Consider the following 6,578-nt stretch of genomic DNA (forward strand, 5'->3'; position numbering starts at 1 on the left):
GCTCAGGGCAGGGTTTCTAAGCCATACCTCATGGGTGTGTGCTCAGTAGGATGGATGGGTGAGGCAAGTAGCTTGCATGGTGGTTCATGGTGCTGCCCAACTCACAGGCTGGCTTCAAAAGCATACCCCAAAAGCAAAATAAAAGATAATTTGACCAACACTTTAATAAAATTCCCAAGGGAATTATAGTTTGGGCTGGGGCTGTGCTTTGTTTTATTTTTTGGGGGGGAGGAACTAATAATTTAAAACCAAACTCTAGGCAGTACTTCTGAAATTCATGCATAGACAATGAGGAGACTCGGAGTTTCATTTCTCTCTTCTGCAGTCTTAGTCTAGAGGTTTTTTCCTCCAGCTGTTCTCAGATGTCACACTCCATTAACCCTTCAGTGTGCTATTGGTCAGTCATCCCGTCAATGTAGAAGAGACTGTGGTGGGGGATAAGAGTCACTGGGGCCATTCTGGAGGCTGGCTCTCTCACTCCAGGTATGAGATACTTGTCTAATAGGAGACATGCATTTGCTACCTTATTGGCTACTATTGAAAGTACTCATCACAAGTATTCATCCACCCAAGCTTTCCAACTATTCTGTGGGGTGGGTACCGTTGTCCCCATTTTATAAATGAGAAAACTGAGGTGCTAGGTGTTTAAGCAACGGCCGAGCATACCGTCATTCAATTAGTGGGAGGAACCCATCACTGAAATTCAGTTAGTTCATCTTTATAAGCCGTACTTGTCAGTACTGTATTGTTCTGCCCTTAAGTCATAATAAATTCTGCTCCCATGGCTGTTGTGCAATTGTTTGTGGGAGTAAGAAAGAACCTATCAAAGATAAAAGGGAGCCTGCGTAGTAGAGCCGGTTTATGTGCTTCTAAGAATAGTGTGTTACAGAGTCTGGGAGCCCCTGCTGTGCACAAGATCACAGTGTGCATGGCGTTTCCTATTCCAGCGGTGGCCGTCTTCCTGCTTTCCACTGTGGCCATGGACACCACAGCATGGCTTCTGACCAGCCCAGAGATGCCACCACTGCGCTTTCTCAGGAATCTCACACTTCCTTGGCAAAAGAATACGATTTACTTTTCCCTTTAAATACACTTTGTAAGCCAGTCTATTGATGGGATCTGCTCTCTGTCACTAGGGAGTGCAGACAGGCAGGACTGTTTCACTACCGTTGTTTGCTGTGTGTCGGGCTAAAGATTAGAAGTGAAAATACACCTTGTTCAGAAGAACCAGACCCATGTGTTTGATCCCAGAGGAACTTATGTGGCTCCAGAAGAAAACAACTGGATTTCTGAGTTGTGCTTACATCTGTGACCCTGAAGTAGAGCTGGGCTGGCATGGACTAGTTGGAGATGGAACTTGGTTGAAGTTCTGCAGGTGGCTACACGCAGGGTCAATCCACCTCCTTCTGGAACCCTGTTGACTCAAAAGAGGCAGTATGCCAGTCTTCAAGAGGGGAAGCACCAGGGTTTGTCAAAGAGAAATATAAAGTGTGACTCAGAGCAGGATGCGGTGTGGGGAGAAGAGCTTGGGAGAATGGGCAGTGAGAGCTGCCCTGTTTGCTGCTCTGGCTTCCCAGCCCCCTCCCCCTTTTGGCTCAGAAGGTGACTGAACATGTGGCTCACAGCTGACTCCTGCCGGCCCTCAGATAAACGACTAGAAGACAGGTGACACCTGGGCACCTTTTTCCAATTCTGTGTGTGTATCTGTGTGTGTAGCGAACGGACCAGATGGTCTTACTCCTCTACCCCCATGCAGTCACTTTCCAAAGAGAGGAGAAAGGAGGGAGAGAGGAGGAACAGTGTGGGGGGGTGTGTTCAGAGACAGGAAGTGGTGTGTTTAAGCAAGTTTGTTCTGGTAAGTAAGTGTCAACGGTCATAGGTACTGTTTCTCTCTTGATTCCCAAAGCCTTCTGGTTATGGTCTGATCAAGGACTCCTTGAAAGTCAGATATAGGTTGCATCCGACTGCATAAAGCTAGGTTTATCCTAAGGACAATCTTTTGAGATGAGTGTGTATTAGTCCCATCTTACAGACAGGATACTGGTGCACTGATAGGTATCCTCTCTGAGTCTATCAGTTGTGTAAGTGCTTGCTGTCCGTGTGAATTCTGCTCCACAAACTGGGACCCACTTAGTGTTCCATTTATAATCCCAGTGCTTAGGAGCTCGATAGGGGATGCTTGGAGCAAGCTGACTACCTAGATAAATCAAATTATGTGAGAAACCCTGTTTCAGGAAGACACCTGCCACTAACCTCCAGTTTCTACAAACACATACACGCACACCTGCATATGTGTGACCCACCACGTGAACATATATACACACATGCATACAGACATCATACACATGCAAAAAGAAGAAGAAGAAGAAGAAGAAGAAGAAGAAGAAGAAGAAGAAGAAGAAGAAGAAGAAGAAGAAGAAAAGAAAACCAAGGTTGAACTTCATATAGGTATAGCTATCCAAATTCCCTAGGTTGGTTTTTGGATCTCTTAGCAAATACTTAATGTTGATGGAAGTTTCTGTCCTGCCCAGACCCACAATTATTCAGTCCCAAATAAATACACAGAGGCTTATATTAATTATAAACTGTTTGGCCTATTGCTTAGACTTATTACTAACTAGCTCTTACAAATTAAATTAACCCATAATTCTTATCTGTGTTTAGCCATGTGGCTTGGTACCTTTTCTGAGTAAGGCATTCTCATCTTGTTTCATCTTCATCTTGCTTGTGACTCTCAGTCTCTCTCTCTCTCTCTCTCTCTCTCTCTCTCTCTCTCTCTCTCTCTCTCTGCCTTTCCTCTTCCCAGAATTCTCTTAGTCTGGTTGCCCCACCTATGCTTCCTGCTTGGCTACTGGCCAATCAACATTTTATTAAACTAATATGGGTGACAAATCTTTACACTGTACAAGAGCATTCTCCCACAGCACTTCCCCTTTTTTTCAAAACAAGAACTCTGAATCTAACCTCCTTTGTTTAGCTTTTCTCCCGACCATTATCCATAACAACTTGTGACCAACACTTTAAACAAAGACCAACATCCATAATCCATTTTTGGGGAATGTGAGCGTAGTTTTCCAAGCTACTTCCTGCTGACTGGGGGCACTGATAATCTTACAGGGACCTAAAGAAAATTTAGGATTATGGTCTTGTCCTGACTGGAGTATCTGGGAGCCTTGATCATCTCAGCCAGCAGTCTTGAAGCTGTTCTGGATGTAGACCTCAGAGGAAACTGCAACAGAAGTACTTTGAAACATTGTATCATCTGGGCCATCCGCTCCTATCTAAGATTTTTCAGAGGGGGGTCTTCCTTGAGCAAACCTTATTTTTTTTTTAAACCTGGAATGAACCACAGCTTTCTGAGGTAATCAGTAGGGTAACTGGTCCCGATGTGGCTGACATAAAAAGGCAGAGAGTGCAGCATGCCCTGCAGCTTGCTCATCCATATACAGCCACTTAAAAAAAAGAAATAAAAAAATGGCCAAAGTTTCCAATCAGCCACCCCAAATGCCCTGCCTCAGTACTTTTTAGAACAACCATTACCATAGTAACTTGAGGCCAATCCTGGTGGTCACTTCTTTGTGCTCAGTTCTACTGAAGCTAGAAATTACCTTGGTCTCTTACATACTAGACTAGCAAAGAAAGACTCAGTTATGGAAATTTTATTTATTATTTATTTAGTTAGTTTTTTTTGTTGTTGTTTTTTTCTTTTTTTTAAGGTAAAATTACTTTTCCTGGAGCCAAAGGAACCTCTCAAATCTAAGTGGGTTCTTCTTAAAAAAAAAAAAAAAAGGATAATTTGTTGGACATTAAAATAACAAAAAGGCTTTGAGAAAGGATTATGGGTTTCTGGTGTGTCACCACTAAGAATAGATTTACTTTACATCCCACTGATGTTGTAATCTTGCGTTCTGAGGTAATGTTTTAGCTAGGTCTCTTCACATAAATAAAGATTTCAATGATAGCACTTCATTCCTTCTCCAGAGAATTCCTTTAGATCCCCCCTCCCCCTCCAGACTCTCAAGACTTGTAAACCATTTCTCTGGGCAGGGCCGGAGGGAGGACAAATTAGATGCAGAGGCTCCGTCACTGGCAGGGAACTCATTACCAGAGATTTTTCTCTGCTACAAGCTTAAAATGGGAACATTGGAGAAGTCTGGTCGTTTGAATGGGGCTGCCAGGTTGAAGCTGAGGGTGCTTGCCTGTACCACGAGGAGAAGCGCCTTTTTGAAATGAGGAGTCTAAAGTTCTTAAACCCAGCGGCTCCTAGTTATGGGATTTTTCTGAGCCTGTGGCTAGGGATGAATGCCAGCTTGGGGTAATTCGGATTTCAGAGAGAAAGCATTTGTGTTTACGTCTTCGTCTGCTTAACGAGTGTTCCTGTCCCCTCCTCTCTCTGGGTAGCATAGATTTAATTAGGGCTAAATCTATTTTAACTTTTACATAGATGTCTGTCTTTCCACGTAAAGTGATTGCAAACACTAGCCTTGAATATCTTTCAAGATGGGAAAAAACAACTTCGGGTAAATAAAGAAAGGCCTGATATTTACCAACTGCAGAAGGAAAAGCTGGTCACCCCTGGCTCCTGGCTGGCGGAAGGACTTCCTTTACTACACTTGCTATTTTTTAGTTTGATTACCAGCTTGGATTTATTCCTCTCAAACTCACCCTGGCCTTTGACTACAAAGGAGGAATGGTATTTATACTCCAGTTTTTTTTTTCTTTATTCACGTGACTGAAGAGAATGATGAAGAACTTGCTGCCTCTGTCCAGGCAGTGTGAGGAAGTCTGTATTGTAATTACCATAAACAACCAGGCCTGGGGCCTCTTGGTGCAGGTTCCTGAAAAGCTTGAGGACACTGGTTACCTGGTGTCAGCCAACTTTGCTGGTGTCTGTCAGGTGGGCAGGAGAGGAGAGTCTACCCACCTTGCAGATGATGTTGGCACCCCATCTGTGGCAGATTAATTAGCTCTGTGCCCAGAAAAGCTCATTCTATCAGTTGGTTATTGGGCATTATTTGGATTTTATTTAATTATTTTTTTCCCCAAGCAAATACTTTACGGCTGAACTGCCACACCGGCTCCAGTCTTTGATACTTGGAGTTGACAATGTAGCAACTGCTTTACATGTTTTAAAGGGAACTCATTTGCGTTTGACTCATACAGAAATGTCCTGGATTAATATAAACTTTGAGCCACAGCAAAAGAGTTATAGGAGAATGCCAACATCTCCAGCAGACCACAAATCTGATCAACACAAACCTACAGAGAAAGACTTTGATCTGGAAAAAAATAATCCAAAGATTATCAAAAATACAGATAGTATCCAATGTTTGATCTCAACAATAGTCTCAGTTTCTGGCAACCGAGTTGGGGTTTGTTTCCAAAGTCCTCACCCTCCTCTATCTATTGTTGCTTAAAAAGAAAAAAATCAGTGAGTTTCCATTTTATTCTCAAAAGCCTTTATCCCTGAAGGTTAGGCCTAAACAGAAGTCTTCCTCCTAAATACCAGCTATGGGACTTTCTCCTGCAAACAATGAGACCCGAGGGTCCCTGTGGAGGTTGGGAGGTGAACTGGTGACCATGGTGATGGTCACTTTGGCCAGCACTCTCCCTCCCGCACCAGGTGGCTGCTGAGTTGTGTGCTATCCCCAGAGGGTGGCATGTCTATTTCTCTTCATTTCTCCTGTTCCAAGTGCACGCGACATGTCTTTTAATTAATGTGAGAATAGAGAAGCAAGAGGGGATCCCTCCAAAGAGTTGTTTTGAGGAGTGGCAAATTAATCCCCCTGGACTTGCCGAGAAGCAGGTGAGAGACCTGTTTTGTTTTTCAGAATTCTGCAATTAGAGGTACAGAAGTTCCATTTTTAGTAAAGATTTAAATTAGTAAATTTCATCCACTTCTACACACACACACACACACACACACACACACACACACACACGCACATTCACTCACACCATTTCTGGAAAACAATTTTGAAAAATATTTTTTAATTATTGAAAAACCTGTGCTGAATCCTGCCCCTCCCCCTTCCCTGACCTGGCTGCTAGCCCTCGGTGCAGCTCAGGAATGCCTCAGGGTAGGCAAGGCTTTTCAGGCAGAACTTGGATATTCCCCACTTAAGCTCCCAAACAATTCCAGGAGATATTAATTTTCCTCATTTTATAGATGAAGAAATGAAAGATCAGGTGGTCACTTGATTTAGTTAAGCCACACAGATGGGTAAACACTGGAGATAGGATTCATACACAGACAATTTCAGTCCAAATCCACAAAGCTTTCCTCTGGTTCTCTTGACTGCAGATTTTCTGGAAATAAGAATAAAAGTTGGACATTGCAGACTTGGGAAAATCACTAACATGGGAACCAGAGTTTGGAGCCCCAGCCATGACAGAAAAGTTCCCAGTGCTTAGGAGGCAGATCCCTGGGTCAAGCAGGCTAGTTAGACTAGCTGAATTGGCAAGGTCTGGGTAAACATGAGAGACTCTTCCTCATCAACCTCTAGCCTCCACATGAATGCATGCGTGTGTGCTCACACACACACACACACACACACACGAATATGCTTACAGGCACA

Source organism: Alexandromys fortis, unplaced genomic scaffold (genome assembly GCF_014885135.2).
Source record: "Alexandromys fortis isolate MF-2015 unplaced genomic scaffold, M_Fortis_MF-2015_v1.1 scaffold_16, whole genome shotgun sequence".
Lineage (NCBI taxonomy): Eukaryota > Metazoa > Chordata > Mammalia > Rodentia > Cricetidae > Alexandromys > Alexandromys fortis.